Below are 19,608 nucleotides of genomic sequence, written 5' to 3'. Positions count from 1 at the left end.
TATATATATATATATATATATATATATATATACACAATGGAATATTACTCAGCCATATAAAAGAATAAAATCTTGTCATTTCCAACAACTTAGATGGACTTGGAGGTTATTATGCTAAGTAAAATAAGTCAAGTGGAGAAAGACAAATACCGTATGATTTCACTTATATGTAGAATCTAAAAAGCAATGAACAAACAAATGAAAACAGAACAGATTTATTAACAGAGAACTGATGGTTGCCAGAGGGAAGGGGGTAGTGAGGTGGGAAATCATGGTGAAGAGGATTAAAATGTGCAAACTTACAGTTGTAAAGTGATTTGAGTCAGGGAGATGAGAAGTACAGTGTAGGGAATATAGTCAATAACACTGTAATAACTTTATATGGTGACAGATGGTAATTATACTTACTGTGGTAAGCACTGTGTAATGCATAGACTTGTCAAATCACTATGTGGTACACCAGAAACTAATATAACATTGAATGACAACTATGCTTCAATAAAAAATAAATTTATAGCTATAATGCCTTCATTAAATAAGATCTCAAATCAAAAGATTAACTTTCTGCATTAAAATACTAGAAAAAAGAAAACTAAATCTAGAGCAGGCAAAAAAAAAAAAAAAAACTAGAGTAGAAAAATAAAATAGAAAATAGGAAAAAAAAAGAAAAATTAACAAAACCAAAAATGGGTTCTTTGAAAAGATTAACAAAATTGTCAAACTTTAGCTAGAATGATGAAGACACAAAAAAAGAAGATGTGAATTACTATACTTGGGAGTGAAAGAGGAGATATCACTACTGGACAGAAATTTAAAAAAAAACTAGAAGGAATTATTATGAACCAATGTATGCCAACAATTTATAAAATTTGGATGAAATTGACAAATTCCTAGAAAAAGACATAAACTACTTATTGAAACTGGTTCAAGAAGAAACAGAAAATATGAATAGTCCTGTGTAATAAGAGATGATGGGCATTAAGGAGGGCACGTGATGTGATGACCACTGTGTGTTATATGCAACTGAAAAACTATTGAACACTTTATCTGAGACTAATGATGTACTATATGTTGGCTAATTGAATTTAAATAAAACAAAAAACAAAAAACTTCCCACAATGCCAGGGTAAAATGGTTCACTAATGTAAAAGGAATTGATTCTACATCTACACAAACTCTATCAAAATTCAGGAGCAGGGAATACTTCCCATCTTATTCCCAGTATTACCTTGGTAACAAAACCAGATAAATGCATCTTTGGAAAGTACAGACTGATATCTTTTAGTAATATAGATGCAAAAATCCTTGACAGTTACTAGCAAACTAAATCCAGCACCACATAAAAAAAAGATTACACATGATGATCCAGTGATATATATCCTAGCAATGTAGAAATGGCTCAACATCCAAAAATCAATTTATGCAATATACTATATCAATAAAACAGAAGGGGAAAAATTCACATGATTGTCTAAATAGAGAGAAAGCATTTGTTAAAACCCAACATCCTTTCATGATTAAAAAAAAAAAATCATTCAACAAACTAGGAAAAGAAGGGAACTTACTCATCCTGATAAAGGGAATGAAAGAAAAATGCAAAGTTAATTAACATCATAGGTAATGATAAGAGTGAGCGAATGCATTCTTCCTAAAAACAAGACAAGGACAAGGATGTCCACTCTAACAACTTGCATTTAACACTACTAGAAGCTCTAGTCAGGGTAATTAGTCAAGAAAATAAAAAAGCACCCAGATTGAAAATAAGAAAATAAATCTATCCCAATTTGCAGATGATGTGATCTTGTATATCAAAATTTCTAAGGATCCATTAAAAATCCATTAGATTTAACAAACCAGATCAGTAAGATCAATATACAAAACTCAAATGTACTAATATAATTTCAGAAATGAAATTAATAACAAGAGTCCATTTATACCAGCAAAAAGAATAAAATCCTTTGAAATAAAGAGAAGAATTTAAAACATACAGTGGAAGCATTAAACACTGTTGAAAACCTTAGAGAAGGTCTAAATTAATGGAAACATCCCACGTTAGTAGAGTGACGAATTTAATGTGATGACAATTCTTGAAGAATTTGAATGTGAAGATGATAATTATTCCCAAGGTGATTTAGAGATTCAACTCAATCTGTATCCAAATAATAGCTGCTTTTTCCCAGAAAATGAAAAGCTAGCCCAAAACTTCACATGGAAATGCAAAGGACACAGAATGGCCAAAAATATCTTTATTCGTTTTTCTTCCTGAGATTTTGATAGGAATTATGGTTTTCTCTTTTTAGAAACAGAGAGCGGGAGAGAGAAACTTAAGCAGGCTCCGTGCCCAGTGCAGAGTCCAACACAGGGCTAGATCTCACGACCATGAGATCATGACCTGAGCCAAAAGCAAGAGTCTGACACTTCACCAACTGAGCCACCCAGGCACCTCAGCCAAAAATATCTTTAAAAAGAAGACCAAAATTAGACTTCATACCTCCAAATTTTACAATACAAAGCTACAATAATAAAGATAATGTGCTATCAGCATAAGGATAGACATATAGATAGATTTATGGAATAGAATTGAGAGTCCATAAATAAATCTTTACAAATGGTTAATAGATTTGTTTTGCAAAGGCTCCAAGTCAATTCAATGGGGGTAAAAGAGTCTTTTCAACAAACAGTGCCAAAACAATAGGATATCCATACGCAGAAGTTTTTTGATATGCACCAAAAGTACATGAAACAAAAGAAAAAAATAGACATTCTGGGATTTATCAGAATTTTAAAATTTTGGGATGCCTGGGTGGCTCAGTGGTTAAGTGTCTGCCTTCAGCTCAGGGAGTGATACTGGAGTCCCAGGATCAAATCCCACATTGGGCTCCCTGTGATGGAGCCTGCTTCACCCTCTGCCTGTGTCTCTCCCTCTCTGTGTGTGTGTCTCTCACGAATAAATAAATAGAATCTTCTAAAAAAAATTTAAAAATTGTATGCTTCAAAAGACACTTGTATCAAGAAAGTGAAAAGACAATTCCAGAGAACGGGAGAAAATAACTTGCAGACCATATATCTGATAAAGGACTTATATGAGGAATATAAAAAAAACTCTCAGGGCAGCCCGGGTAGCTCAGCGGTTTAGCGCCGCCTTCAGCCCAGGGCCTGATCCTGGGGACCTGGGATCGACTCCCATGTCAGGCTTCCTGCATGGAGCCTGCTTTTCCCTCTGCCTGTGTTTCTGCCTCTCTCTCTCTCCCTCCCATGTCAGGCTTCCTGCATGGAGCCTGCTTCTCCCTCTGCCTGTGTCTCTGCCTCTCTCTCTCTCTCTCTCTCTCTCTCTCTCTCTGTGTGTGTGTGTCTCATGAATGAATAAATAAAATCTTAAAAAAGAAAACTTTAAAAAAAACTCTCATAACTCAAAAATAAAAAGATAACAATTTAAAAAACTAGATCTGAATAGACATCTTTCCAAAGAAGATATACAAATGGCTAACAAGCATATAAAAAGATGCTCAACATTCTTAGCCATCAGAGAAATGCAAATCAAATTCATCATAAGACAGCACTTCACATCCATTAGTCTTAGCATCACTAGTTGGTATCCAAATTAAAAAAGAGGAGGAAATAACAAATGTTGGCAAGAATGTGGGGTATTTGGAACCCTTATATGTTGCTGGTGGAATGTAAAATGGGGCAGCTGCTTTCGAAAACATTCTGGCAGTTCCTCAAAGGATGTATGACTCAGCAATTGTACTCCTAAGTATATATCCAAGGGAAATGAAAAAATATGTCCACACAATTTTATATTTTACATGACAGCTCATAGCAGCATAATTAATAGCCAAAAAGTAGAAACCACCAAATGTCCACGAATAGATGAATGGATAAATAAAACGTGATATATGCATATGAGGTATTATTTGATATTTATTTCTGTGAAGGGCATGATCATATTTTTTTAAATAAAGATTTACTAAAGTTCAATGTGGATAATTGATGGGAGTTGGGAAAACACGAAGAATGGAGAGAGTAAGGTTGTTAGGAAATTGTTGCTGTAATCCACCAATATCTTAAAACTTAAAACTAGGGCAGTAGCAGAGGTAATAGAAAGATCTGGGACAGATTTGGGAAATATTAAGAGTCTAGAGTTAATGAGATTCACTAATAATGAAGGAGAATGGAAAAGGCAAAGGGAGGAGTCATGCCAAGCTCCTACTTCTGAGGATTCCACTCTGGCATCACCTTCTCCAAGAACCTTTTCCTGAATCTACAATTTGAAAAGGATGTGTGTTACATATGAATACACCTCTATCACTGTATTCTCTACATTGTAAAGCAATGTAATTCTCTGTTCCTCTGTCTCTCCTATTAGTCTCTGTAATTGAGGGCAAGGACCTTATAATATCCTTGCAGCTCTGTGTGACAGAACTTAGTGTCTGGCAAGAACATTAAGGAAAAAGGAAGGAAGGAAAGAAGGGAGGGAGGGAGGGAGGGAGACAGGGAGGGAGTGAGGAGCTTTTGAATTAAAGAATGAATGCAGAAGGTACCACCAACTAGGTTAGAGAATACAAGGGAAGCACGCTTAGTTTGGGAAAGGGACATGCCAATATGATAATAATGCCAGGTTTTAGTTTGGGAAAGGGACATGCCAGTATGATAATAATGCCAGGTTTTCATATGTACCTACAACACATCCAAATATAACTGTCAGACAGAAAGCTGTAGATCAAGAGAGAGGCTTGGAAATAGAGTTAGTAAGTATCAGGACATAAGAGGTAGAGGCAATAAATAAAAATCTTGTGTACATGGACCAGATTGCCCATAAAACACATAAAACAGAAGGAAAGTCAGATTTAAAAAAAAGAATAATCTTGGAGATCTCCTACTTTTAAGGAGAGGCAAAAAAAATTAGAATTGACAAAAGGAGTCTGAGTAAGGGTCATAAAGGAAGAAGAAGAAACGAGAGAAAATGACATCAAGGAAGTGTTGGAGGAGATAAACAAGAGGATTGGACTAGGCACTGACTCTCTAGTTGGACCAGGGCAGTTGGATGGTTATGACTTCATCCCCTGTCCTTGCAATATACACATTGTCTACCATTCTTGCAGTGGGAGCCATTTCAAGGACAAAGCCTTCAAAGAATAAAGTGTTGTTGAGACCACATGGACTGAACATGTGTCTGAAGCCAGTTTATGACCTCATATGTATGGTGCAGTCTATCTCTTTGTCTTTTTCTGCCCTCCTCTTAAGGTGGTCAATTTCAGATTATATCCTGAAAGCTCCAGAGTTTGCAAACCAACAGAAAGAATTTCAAAAAGGGCAAAAGATCTTCACTAGGGGGTGCCTGGGTAGCTCAGTAGCTTGAGCAACAGACTTGATTTTGGCTCTGGTCATGATCTCAGGGTCCTGATATCAGGCCCCACCATCAGGCTCTAGGCCATGGGCCCCTGGCTCAGGGCAGAGTCTGTTTGTCCCTCTCCTTCTCCTTCCCCCATCCCCTACCACCCCGGCTTGTGCTCACTCTCTCTCAAACAAATAAAATCTTTTACCAAAAAAAGGTATTTACTAGACTTGGCAAAAATCTCTAGCAATTTTGGGAGAAGTGCTTTCAGTGGAGAAAGAAAGGTAAAAAGCCATATAAAGATTGAATAAGAGCAAATGGAGGATGTGGAAACAGTAATCAAGAAGCATGACCACAAGGGGGAAGGATAATAGTTGGGTAGTAACTAGAGGATGGTACAGGCTCAAAGCTAAGCTTTGTATTATCTGTTTTTTTTTTGTTTTTGTTTTTTTTTTAATCAAGAATTTTCAATTGTGCCTATTGCTTAGAAAAAAAAGTCAATAGAGAAGCTAAGGGGAAAATGGGGATAAACTGATAAAAGCAATCACTGAGAAGATACAAGTGGATGAGAGCACAGCTTCAGGTAGGAAGGACAAATAAGGATATGATTTCTAAAAGCAGAGGGAGTAATGAGAGGGTTAGCAAGAGATAAACAAGGGAGTTCTCTCCTGAATGCCTTCACTTTATTGAAGAGGTAATGTCACAATAAAAAGTAATATGGAAATACTAAGAAAGAAGCCCTGAGGATTTAGAATAACTGTTGAAAGAATAGAAGAGGAAAGCTGAACCGGGAATACAGAGAAAAATAGGTGAAAATAGGTCCAAATGAGCTTGAAATGCAAAAAATCTAAATTAACTATAACAGTCTTCAAGATTATATGATTTATCCTTTCAGCTATACAGTCTAAAAGAGTAAAAGTTAAGTAAAATGGAAGCAGAGAAGAAATAAATACCAAAATACATTAAGCTGTATACTTCAGATTTATTTACTTAACTGTAAGTTATATCTTAATATAAATGTTAATTAAAAGAACTCTATTACATGTCTCATTTTAAGTACCCTACACTACCACCCCCAAATCAAGAGACTAAATAAAAAGGATTTCTAGTGTCTGTTTAAAAACAATAGATTTAAAAAAAAAAAGACTGAAAATGAAAACAAATAGAAACCTGGGAAAAAACCCTCTTTCCCCTCCAATGCATGTTTTTTATCTGGAGTAAATTACAGACCACCAAGCACAGTTTGACTTGGGTATCCAGCACCAGTTCCCACATGAAAATTGTTATTGTTGGCTTTAGCACTTTAATCCAAAGAGGACACAAATTCTGCTCATGTTTGAATAACCCTTGCCAACAAATTGATCCCATAGCAGCAGGGCTGTAGGGAGTAGTTTCAACGATTGAAAGGAAACATAAAGGGGAAAAAACTCAGTAAATGTATTTCCTCCTACTTAGAACCTAGGGTAGTTCACTTTAAAAAGAAAAAAAAAACTTTTACTCTTTCCTCTTTTTCCAAATGTAGCCCAAAAGGGCATTAGAGAACATCTGTAATTTACATAGAAGGGAGCAATGCCAAAGAAATGCAGATTCCACAGCTGTTAGCCCAGGGGACAACTCAAATCAGGAAAATCTCTAAATAAGGTCTGAAAGACAGATGCTCTGCTAGAGGGCAGCTAACTTCCAAAACTAGGAGTACAGAGCGGGCACTTGGAATGCTAATGTCTGCCTTTCTGGAAAGCTACCTTTTGCCTTTATATGGGCAAAACAGAATAATTCATAATTTCTTTGCCAATAAAGATATACCCAAAGAAGACTAGCAACTTTGCCTTGCCACCCGTACCATATGAACCTAAGAAGAGATTCTCCTTGTCATTTTAAATACTTATCTTCTTCATCTACTCAATATTACATGGTGGTTAATAATGTTACCAGAGTAAAAGCTCCTAAACTGTGCAATATCAAAAGTTAATATACTTTCAGAAGATCTCTAATAGAATAGGCTTCAGAACCAAATCCCCTGGATTCAAACTCAGTTGCTCCATTTCCTGGGTTGTTTTGGTAAGTTATTTTACATTTATAGACCTCAGTTTCCCATCTGTAAAATGAAGATAAAATTACCTCCTCAGACAGCTGTTGAGGATTAGACAGTCAATACATTGATGCATATAGATGGAAATATTTCAGATACATTGGAAGTGTTCCGTAAGTCTTAGCTCCTACTATTAAGTCCCTACCTTATCAATTTACATCAAATCTATCTCTTTACTACGACTTTCAAAATTTGCATGGCACCCAGCATTAACTGATGTAGCTTATACCCTGTGAATGCCTGACAGGCAGAAAAGGGTCTCAAGCTGCAGCATGATGAATTTGCTGGCCTATTCACCATTAAATAGCTAGCAAATATTAATGACTCCATTGTAAAAATAGATACATTCAGACTTATGATTTGAAAGTTACAGGCTCAATACACCAACTCCATTTCCCTTGACTAGTAGTCCTCTTCCACATAATACATGTATTTACTGTAATGACTGACTAACTGCCTTTTGCGGAAACTGTCAATATTCTGCTTGCACAGCATCTGGAAGGATTAAGCAGGACACTAGGGAATTAAAAAATACAATTAAGTGAAAATTAAGAAGGAAATAGAAAGATGTGTTTTAAATACCTAGAATGGAGTTTCATTAAGCTTTCATACTTTTTCTTCTCCTTTTTTTGTTAGACCACTATTAGAGTTCTGTCCCTTTAACTGTCAAATCGTTTTCCATCTTACAAGTAATCTTTCTCCACAAAGGAGTCTTTTAAAAGTTATAAATAAAATACCCCAAATATTTTCTTTTTCCCACAAATGAGAACATTAGAACACTGACATTTTAATCTCTTCTGTACAAGAGTGAGTTGTGTCAACACAGTGCTCCCAGCTACAACACTGGGAAAAAAAAAAAAAACAAGTTTAATTAAAGACAGAGAAGAAACTCATGTGAAGCCTAAGCCACTGAGATACAACGAAAGAGTTGTCATCTTCAGAGTCAGTTCTCTATGAACAAATCTCTTTGTTAGTGTCAGGAGAAAAAAAGACATAGGAAAGTGTGATGCTATAAAGGAAAAACATGGTGGTGTCAAATGTCAGCATTGAGACTAAGAACTAAAAAATAGTATTTATGTAGTACTTACTTCCAGAGTCTAAACACTACTCCTAACATCATAAAACATCTCTGAATATAAATAGATGCCTATTAACCTCATATATGTCGTAGAAGATTAAGCTGAAGCACAATAAGGGAAAGAAGCTTAGCCAAGATCGTAAGGTAAGAGTTTAATAACAACACATATTGCCCTTGCTGGATTTACTCCAGAATATTGGTATAATCCTTAAGCTTTAATTTGTAGTCTCATCACAGTGCTATTTTCCAAAATTAAGCCCAGCTCTAGCTACATTCTAGCAATAGCTTGTTTGCCTATGCCCTGCTTTTCTGCTAGGGCACTGTATCATCAGAGAAGCAGCACAGCACAATAAAAGAAAATAGGGCAGACATGCCAGGTTCCAACCTCTGCTTTGTCATTTCCTACCTCAGTAACTTTTGGGCAAATTACTTATGTGAGATTCTTTTTTTTCTTATGTACAAAACAGGAATGATATTAATTACTCAATAATATTACTACAAGACTTTACTGAGATAATATATGTAAAGTACTCAGTTCATTTCTTGGCACATATAGATGCTCCATAAAAAATATTCTTTAAGGGATCCCTGGTGGCGCAGCGGTTTGGCGCCTGCCTTTGGCCCAGGGCGCAATCCTGGAGACCCGGGATCGAATCCCACATCGGGCTCCCGGTGCATGGAGCCTGCTTCTCCCTCTGCCTGTGTCTCTGCCTCTCTCTCTCTCTGTAACTATCATAAATAAATAAATAAAAAAAAAAATTAAAAAAAAATATTCTTTAAAACTTCTGATTTTTATAACACTGACTCCTTTATTGTGAGTACATATTCCTTGTAACTACAACTTCTCTAACTCACCTTAGTGGGAAACCTTAGTATTAAGTATCAGTACCTGCTGGTCTACTCAGACACACACAACTAGTCTTTTTTGCAGCACAGAATTACATAGAATTCTCAGTACGGGCTCTTACATCAGAAGTACCTGCATTAACTGATCACGTTTCAATCCTAGCATTGATGTTAAGAGCTGTACAACTTTTGGCAGGTTACTTATCTGTGCCTCAGTTTCATCATTTCTAAAACAGGAAAATAAACATTTTGTATTTTTAGGGCTGCTGTAAAGATTAAATACATTAAATACACATAAAGCTATTAGGATACCTGTTCCAAGTATGGGCTCAAAAAACATATGCTATTACCTAACAAATATATCTACAAATGAATGTTATTTTATACTTATTGTAATAGTGTTAATTATTAATCAGAATTTATACAATATAAAGTTGTAGAGAAGAAGTGGAGTAAATATTTTGATGAATAGTCATAAACAAGTTAATAACAATACAAAGGGAAAAAAATGACAAACATGAGGTAGTAAGTGAATAAGAATATAGGAATTAATTAAGAATTAATCTAAGCTTTACAGAGGGCACTAAGCTGGATGAATTAGTAATGTAACGAAAAGAATACAATACGTAAGACTGCGTATTTTAACTGTATTAGGGACAGCATCATGGAGAAGATAGTACAAAGATTCAGACAGATGAGGAAGAAAAAATAGATCATTCAAAACAGAAAATCCACTTTGAGAATGATGATAAGTGGATCTCTCTCCTGGAATTGATAGTTTCAAAAGAGGATAGTTCATCAGGTGTTCTCAATTTCTTACCCACAGAGCTTAGCATGCACACATGCTATGGTGCTCATTAGATAGCTCTCTAAAAGGATGAATTCCAATTGTATTAAGTCTCAAAAGCTAGATTAAACAGCACTTCCTAACTGGTATGTCCAGGCAAACTCCTGTGCCTAGATTGGGTGACAGGTACACTGAAATGGTGACATTGGAGTCCAAACCATCCAGTTGTGAGATGATTTGCCTTCTACCCAACTGTACCAGAGAAATATCATTTTCTAAGGGTACCATGCCATAAGAAGTCGGCAAACAACAGGCTAAGAGTATGTTATTAGGCAATGTACAATGGGATGAAGATAAAAACGACTAAATAAGGAGGATATAATGTACAAAAGTTGTTGCTTAATCTGTGGAAGATCAATTAAATAAAGAAAAGACAAGTGACAAAAAGGACAATTCAAAAACTGCTATCATAGGCCTAAATTAGGGTAATAACAAAAGGCCTTCATTCAAAACAGGTTGTGTAAGAACAACTGCGTAGAACTCAGTTTAGTTCAGTTCCACCAACATTTATTGCTGTCTGTTATATGTCAGCCACTCAATAGGCATTAGAGATTTTTTTTTTTTTAAGATTTTTAAAATTTATTCCTGAGAGACACAGAGAGAGAGAGAGAGGCAGAGACACAGGCAGAGGGAGAAGCAGGCTCCCTGCAGGGACCACGATGTGGGACTGGATCCGGGGAACTCCAGGATCAGGCCCTGGGCTGAAGGCAGCACTAAACTGCTGAGCCACCCGGGCTGCCTGGCATTAGAGATTTAAATAATTGAAGACATAATTCCAATCAGGAATTTTTTTATTTTTTAAAAAGATTTTATTTATTTATTCATGATAGACATAGAGAGAGCGAGAGAGAGGCAAAGACCCAGGCAGAAGGAGAAGCAGGCTCCATTCAGGGAGCCTGATGCGGGACTTGATCCTGGGACTCCAGGATCGTGCCCTGGACCAAAGGCAGGTGCCAAACCGCTGAGCCACCCAGGGATCCCCAGGAATTTTTTTTAATTACAGAAAAAGAATTCCAGGTTTTTCTTAAAGCATTCTATTTGAGAAGAAAAGAAATACTAAGAGGTGTTGTATATTACAGTTTAAGTCAAAGTTTATGGGTAAGTTTTAGAGCATTGATATCATTGGGGGGCCATCATTCTGCCTACCAGTCGGACTATGAGAGAGTGGTACTACTCAATGTTTGAACCATGTAACTAATTTCCTTGTTTGGATTCCACATGTACAAGACAATTTATGATAATATTTTGGCTTGCCCTGTAATTTATGAGAATGTACTATTCAGGGGACAGTGTCCAATCCCCTAGGTGAATATATTTTACATTATACTTGTTTTCTGAGTTATATATTAGTGTCTTGTGAGTGCTATTAGAATGAGTCAAAATCTCTTAGTCCAAAAACTCTAGGACTCAGACAAAATCAATATTCTGAATCTTCAAGTTAAGGACCAAGTTAAGGGGGATATATTTAACAGGTCTATATCCATGATAAACAAACAAACAAACAAACAAACAAAAAAACAAAGAAAAAACACACAAAAAAACCCACAAAATTTTGAAAATGTTTAAGAAACTATACATAATTATATATACCTAAAAATACAGTTTTATGTCATTCCTTTTAATTCACAAGACTTCTATCAACAAGACAATAGTCATGTGTTTCTGATTATACTGGGGATTTCAAATCAACAACTTTTAAAATTTGGATTACGCAGAGTGATGGTTGTAGGGCTGGAGTATTGGGGGAGAATAGGGAGAGATTGCTAATGATTATTGGGTTTCCTTTTGGGAAACAAACATTTTCTATAATTGATTGTGGTGATGGTTGCACAACTTTGGGTTTAACAAAAAATCATTGCATTGGACATTTTAAATGGGTGAACTATAGAGTATGTGGATTATATTTTAATAAAGTTGCTAAAAAATAATTGGGTCACAAAGAGAAGACAATGAGAGAAGGATCTAATTAAATGGGAAGGGAGAATCTTATCTAATTTGTGATTTTAATGAAGAGCCTTCCTTAATTTCTACTGCTTTCCTCCTTGTTCTTTACTTTATTTAGCTTTTTATAGATTCTGTTATTGGAAAGCTCACAACTTCCCACCCTTTTCCTTTCCTCTTTTGTGTTTTAGTTTACTTACCAATAATATACACATAGAACATATCTAATAAGCTTATTTCATAAACTATAAGTAACATGGAACATGAATGTGATGTTAACTTCCAATTCTCTCTACTAAGGAGTAAATATGGAAAGAGGAGACATTCCCATCCTGATCCTGTTTCAAATGCTTATGTATTATCACCCTGATTCTGTCTGTATTGTGTGCCAAGGATTCTCTGTATGCCCTAAATATCATTCCATGTGTCACAAGATTCATGCCTTCTTCTATAAAGATTCTCATAGTAAATTCAAAGAATTTTTGGTGTGATGTGAATGTGAAAATTTAGTTGACATCCTCCGTCTGCTCTGTTTTATAGTTAGAACTATTACAATGGCCAACAGTGACTCCACTGATTTGTACAATGCTACTGAATGCTCTCTCTGCATTTCCTTTTGCCTGAATCCTGTTTCTCAAGAGCAATGGTACTCCATTCAAACATCCAGAGAGCATAAAAACTGGCTGTCAGAAGTCACTACATAGTTATGCTTACAAATTAGAATGTTGGACAGTTTTTGCTTGGAGCTTACTTGCAGGTAATATGAAAATAATCAACTAAATTATTCCCAATGTCTTCTTTGGATAAGTGATCAAGCCATTTCAAAGAAAATACTTTCCTGAAACTGATACATTAAAGCTGTTCAGTTAAATTAATAAAATACCATGAACCTAGCCCATAATGGTAGATCCGTTATCCACCTTGAGATAGAACACTTCCTTCATTAAGAGTTTAATTTTTTTTTTTATTTATTTATGATAGTCACAGAGAGAGAGAGAGAGAGGCAGAGACACAGGCAGAGGGAGAAGCAGGCTCCATGCACCGGGAGCCCGACGTGGGATTCGATCCCGGGTCTCCAGGATCGCGCCCTGGGCCAAAGGCAGGCGCCAAACCGCTGCGCCACCCAGGGATCCCTCATTAAGAGTTTAGACAAAATGGTTTGGTTACTTTTCTCTGTGAGAGTTGTAAGAGATCAATCTCCACTTTAAAAATAATAGGAATAACCGAGGTTGCACCCCTACATTTGGGTATAACTATGTTTATAAACTGTGAATTCCACTGAATCACAAATTCATCACACTCTGTCATATGTTTCCATGCAACACAATTTTTTTCTCATATCATGGTATACCTAATTGTATAATGTAGATAAACGTGATGGTCCAAGAAGATGGATATATACAATCCACACTGTAGAGTGTAGTTTCCTTGCTCTTAAATAAGAATCAACAACTGACTTTGTAGAACAAACATACCATAAAATCAGGTCTTGATAAAAAAAACTACCTTTGTCAAATAGTTTATATTACTCATTTTGCCAGGTTTCTTTCTTTTTTTTCTAGATTTCATTTATTCATGAGAGACAGAGAGAGAGAGAGAGTCAGAGACATAGGCAGAGGGAGAAGCAGGCTCCATGCAGGAAGCCCGATGTGGGATTCAATCCCAGGACTCCTGGATCACGCCCTGGGCCAGAGGCAGGCATTCAACCGCTGAGCCACCCAGGTGTCCCTTTTGCCAGGTTTCTGCAAAAAGTGTTGCAGTTTCAACTGCAGTAAGTTTGTTAAGATTGTGTTGTTGTTGTTTTAATGCACCCACAAACTCAAGCCCATATTACAGGGATCCTTTCAGACAATCAAAAGCAGAATTTTCCAAGCAGACAGCTGTAGTTCATTAGATCTGCCATGAACCGTGAAAGCCACTTGCCAATAGTGTCGAAAGACTATTACTCATTTCAATCTTTCCAAAGAGGACAGATCTTTCTTTGACAAAACATTAGTGAAAAACTGAGCTTGGGGCTGTGACTGGAAAAGCTCAGCACACATGAATGGCAACTCAGTAGAGAAACTAAAGCTAAGCAGAGATAGCAGATGATGTTCTAGCCTTTCACCTTCACATACCAAGATTCCACCTAGATTCCAAGGGGAAAAAAAAAAACAAAAAACAAGGAATAACAACGCATTTGCAGCATGCATGATAATCGTACCACCTGACCTGACAGAACTGTCAATCTGAATGGCAAATTCTCTGCATATGATTGAGTTTTGTAAGCTCAGCAGCTCAAAACAGAGAAACTTAAGGGGCCAATCAAATCAGCTTTGAATGTCAGTGACTGTCCAAGCAACGTAGTTAATCAGAAAAATCAAGATCACACTCAGAGATTGTCCTTATTCAGCAATGACAAAGACAACCAAGGAGACTCCAGACATTTAAAATTCTATAGAATTAAATTGAATATAAGTATGCCCAGCCAGTATGTCAAAGACAAAAATAATATAACCATCTGGACAATCTGTGCAAATATTAAGTAATCTTGCTCTTCATAAGTTTTGAAATTTAGATAACTATTTGAAACTCAGCTAAAATTTAGCTAGGTAGATAGAGCCTGGTGTTCAGTTAGGCGTTAGCACTAATAAGGATTCCAGGGTACAGGTTAAATTCTATTGCTTGATCAAGGTGCTAGCTACATAGGTATCATTAAGTTATAAAAATTCATTGAGCTGTACACTTATAATATGTGAATCTTTGTGATCAAAGAAACTTCGTGATCAAAGACACATCATGTCCTCTAGTCAACTGCCCCATGAATTCAGTCTCCAAAAAAAGCAATACTATCAAATTCCCATTTGATCAAGATCATCGCAGCTTCACACGTACTTATTTTTCAGCTTTTCAAGCTAAACCATTTAGAGAGAGACTCAAGTTAGACATGTTAGACCAATGGAACATGTTTTATTATATTTGGGTCTATTATCTCATAACAGAGCTTTTAACAATGACAATTATTTCTTTTCTAAAGACCTACAAATGTATTTTTTAAGACAGTCCAGATAATCAGGATATTTCACTATTAAAAAGATCTACCAAACCACAATTCAGGCACATTGCTCTTTAATAGTCACAAAGTAGTTTGTGAAAAATATTTAAGATTGAGTACAATGTTTCAGTGGTACAGGACTCTCAAAATATGTGCTATTGATGGCAAATGCAAATCAAGAGATATACTAAGACTGCTGAAAGTACTTATGAAAGATCATGATGGGAAAAAGACTGAGACTCAAAGATGAATTCCAATTTTGCAAGACACTGGTAAAGATTTATATAAAAGTCTAAGAGATGCAAAAGTCTTAAAGCTATAGTTATTTAAAATTCTATATTAGTTTGCTATTTTTATAAGGTGGAATCATTTCTCAGCATCAGCTTAGTCTACTGTATCTACAACTAGAAACCTTAAAGGATTCTCTTCTCTTTTTATGAGCCAAGTGTTACACAAATGTGGGATTAAAAGAGCAAGAGACAAAAAAAACAAAAAGTATACTTTCAATACCAAAAATTCACATGTACAGTGTTATATATATACCATTAAAATATCAAAATTTTGATAGCTAGCAGTATGAGGCTGAGACAAGTAGTAACTGCTTTCATTTCTTCTGAAAACATTCAGTTACTTCCTAAATTTACCTAAATTATTAACAAGGCAGACCTCAGGGTGCCTGGGTGGTGGCACTGCTGATTAAGCGGCCCGACTCTTGGTTTTGTCTCAGATGGTGATCTCTGGGTCATAAGATCAAGCCCTGCTCAGTTCAGAGTCCACTTGACACTCTTTCTCCTTCTCCCTCTGCCCCTACCCTGCTTGCTAGCTCTCTTTCTAAAATCAATAAATAAAATCTTAAAAAAAAAGTAAAGAAAAAAAAGAAGGCAAATCTCACATCAGATTGACTGCCTAAGGTATAGAAAATAATCTTACTGTTTACTATTTGTTTCTTTTAATAACACAGCAACAATTTGTTTTTATTTTTTTAAAGATTTATTTATTTATTTATGATAGACCTAGAGAGAGAGAGGCAGAGACACAGGAGGAGGGAGAAGCAGGCTCCATGCCGGGAGTCCGACACGGGACTCGATCCCTGGGCCAAAGGCAGGCGCTAAACCGCTGAGCCACCCAGGGATCCCCCACAGCAACAATTTTAAATCTGACTCTAGTAAAGAAGCATTCTTCTTCCAAGATGAACATTTACATAAGCTACTATAGCTTACAATTAATATAATGGGTCAAAATTCTGAGAAAGAAAAATGGTTAAATTTGATCTTAACCTTCAGTTAAGATACATTTTTATGCCTATCAAATATTAGTGGCTATGCAGTGCTCATTTTTACCACATTTCAAAAGTTATGTCTTGGGGTAGCCCGGGTGGTTCAGCGGTTTAGCGCAACCTTCAGCCTAGGGCGTGATCCTGGAGACAAGGAACAAGTCCCATATCAGACTCCCTGCATGAAGCCTGCTTCTCCCCGTGTCTCTGTGTCTCTGCCTCTCTCTCTCTCTCTCTCTCTCTGTGTGTCTCTCATGAATGAATGAATGAATGAATGAATAAATAAATAAATCTATCAAAAAAAGTTATGTCTTTTAACATGTATTTTTAGCAAATGAATAGCATAGAGTAATCAGCCCAAAGTTCAAGTCAGTTTCTAATATTAAACAGGATTTCAAAGGAATCTTTAGAGCTAAATTAGTAGCCTAATATTTCCAAATAACCAAAAGTTAAATTAACTATTAGTTGAGCTATATGAAATTGCCATTGCTATAGGTCAAAAAGTCAAATCTTGGCAATTTTGTGTGGCTTAACCTCATAAGTTTTTTAGACAGTTCCAATTCTATAGAAGAGCAAATATACACAAAAAATGTTTATATCATGCGCAAATACATGTGAAAAAGTGTTTCCGAAGAAACAACTAAATTTAATTGTACAAAGAGAAATAATAGTGGGCTTTATGAAAATGGGGGAAAAAAATCAGGTAGTTCAACAGGTTACTGAAATCCTGGTGGTGATCGATAAATCGACTTCTGCTTCACCTTTTATGAAGAGGCTGTACTTAGCAAATCACTGTGTAAGCTGCTTCAATAACAGCACTCCTGCTATCAAGTTTACTTGCAATGATTCCAACAAAGAAATTAATTTCTTAGATGACAAGAAAAGGTTATCTGAAACAGGGAAAACACAGGAGACTAAGCTTTCTGCTAATAAAACAGACAAATATCAGTCTAGGCGCTGAATTCAGAGCTGTTTTAAGCTCTGCAAGATCTGAAGTCCCTGTAGCCTAACTACTACCATTACTTTAGACACATATACATCTACCTATACACACATACTCATACTATATATATATATATATATATATAGCCCCTGTTTATATTTTAGTAAAGTTCCTAGTTATAGCACCAAAAGTTCCATGATCCAGAAACCCAAGCCTGGGCAAACTGGGATTATTGAAAACCCTAATCTACAGCCACAACTTGCATGTGCATGTATGCTTTAACTTGCTTTAAGTTAAAAACTTAAACTTGCTTTATTGATAACTATATCAATAAAATAGGTAACTGGCAATGATCAAATCTGAGAAAGTGAAAACTGCCATTTATCATCAGACTTATTCATTCTGAAAAGGTTTCATGCTTAAATCATATTCATAGAGGTAAACATTGGTAACCTATTACAATTATTCTATGTTATAAATATGAGGAAAATCTCTGTAGCATTCATTAGATCTACATACCTCTTACCAATGATGTAACCTTAAGAAAACTGCCTAACCTCTTTAATTCTTTATTCCCTAGTATGTAAAATAGGGATAATAGCACTTATCTCATAGGGTTTTCATGAGTACTAAATGATGTAATGTATATAAAATCTTAGTACAACACAGTAGCATAAAATTCTCGATAAATGTTACTATTATAGTTGCTAATAGTGTTATTGTACAGTTAAGAATTTATAAGTGCTTTGAAGGTAGCAGTCACCTATTCTTATCTCCTTTGGTGGAAACATTTTGTACTAAAAATAATTTATTTCCTTTTGTAATATTTAGATTTCCAGAATTATTGTTTCTAACTGTAAAAACTATGAGAATCTTGAGTAGTTTAAAAGAAAGAGTGCTTTTATAATAAGATTAATTACTACTTTATATGGAATTTCTTTCTATTATTGAATTTCAACCTCAGATGTAATAGTGCAAGTAAAGAATAAAAATCAGAGCTCCTTGCCCCCTAACTTTAATAAAATATCATACTTAATGGGCTGAAATATAGATGATAAAGTTGTATGTGTGCTAAAAAGAACAAGTGTAAACATTAAATCAAAATAGAGTCAAATTAGATTTTAGAGTTCAAGGAAACCTTTTAAAATCATCCAGTCCAATGCCCTCATTTTATAAATGAGACCCAAAAAAGGTAATTTGTCCAATGTCATATGGCCAGAATCAGAGACAGTACAGTAAGTCAGGTTTCCTGCTATGTACTCTATTTTCAATATGCTTCTCTCCAAATCATAAGTGAAAATCATGAGACGAATTCCTATTTCAAAATTTCTAATAAAAACCATCTTTAAATACACAATGATAATTAAGAGGTGTGATGAGAAGGCTGAGGAAAAATAACTAGAAAAATGTAGTGGAAAATACACTTTGAAGTCAACAGATCTTGTTTCAAATGACATCTCTGTCACTCCTTTACTCTGTGTCAATGGGCAAAGTACTTACCCTATCTGAGCTTCAGATTCTTCACTTGTAAAATGGGGATAATACCACCTAGAACAAATAAATAGATTATAAGAAGGATTAGAATTGCACAATAAGGGCATCCCCAGTGGCTCAGCAGTTTAGCGTCGCCTTCAACCCAGGGCGTGATCCTGGGGACCCCGGATCGAGTCCCATGTCAGGCTCCCTGCATGGAGCCTGCTTCTCCCTCTGTCTGTGTCTGTCTGTCTGTCTCTGTCTCTCATGAATAAATAAATTAATTTAAAAAAAAGAATTACACAATAGTATAATTCCGATAAAAGCTGGGAGTCACACTGCCTATACTAGAGTCCCAATTTTACAACTTCCTTGTTGTTTGACCAGTTATCAAACTTCTTTGAGCCTGGGAAGTACTTTAACAAGAATATGATGGCACATAAGAAATACAAAGAGTTTTAGTGTTATCAATATTACATATGAATCTTCTGCCAGTAAGTGGGTAGTGAATCATAAAAACAACCAATACAACTATTGATAATAATAAAACATCTGCTTTTACAAGTAAAACAGATTTTGACAAAGTCAACATGTTATATAAAAATTGATGCTATCTGTGCTAAAGTATGCCCATACCCTGAAATGTGTAAAAAGTTTATAAGATTGAAAGTGTCAAATTCAAAGAGTACAAAAATTAAAATCTATCAAGCAAATAATCATTCTGTAGTGACATATTTAAGAAAAGTGTG

At 35.6% G+C, this 19,608-nt stretch overlaps 1 protein-coding gene across 2 annotated transcripts in view; it reads right to left on the bottom strand.

The window, feature by feature from the left end:
* Positions 1 to 19,080, bottom strand: part of LOC144309586 (putative pleckstrin homology domain-containing family M member 1P) — a 156,767-nt gene extending 137,687 nt beyond the window's left edge. The window contains exon 1 of one of the 2 annotated variants that reach the window (XR_013375542.1): positions 18,887 to 19,080. The gene's annotated coding sequence lies outside the window, so the exon portion shown is untranslated. The remainder of the gene's footprint in view (positions 1 to 18,886) is intronic. The other variant, XM_077890670.1, reaches the window with a different exon arrangement.
* Between the last annotated feature and the right edge of the window lie 528 nt (positions 19,081 to 19,608).

This window comes from Canis aureus, unplaced genomic scaffold, assembly GCF_053574225.1.
Source record: "Canis aureus isolate CA01 unplaced genomic scaffold, VMU_Caureus_v.1.0 ptg000105l_RagTag, whole genome shotgun sequence".
In the NCBI taxonomy this organism is placed as follows: Eukaryota; Metazoa; Chordata; class Mammalia; order Carnivora; family Canidae; genus Canis; species Canis aureus.
The sequence above is the reverse complement of the archived record's forward strand: the minus strand, read 5'-3'. Positions and strand labels throughout refer to the sequence as shown.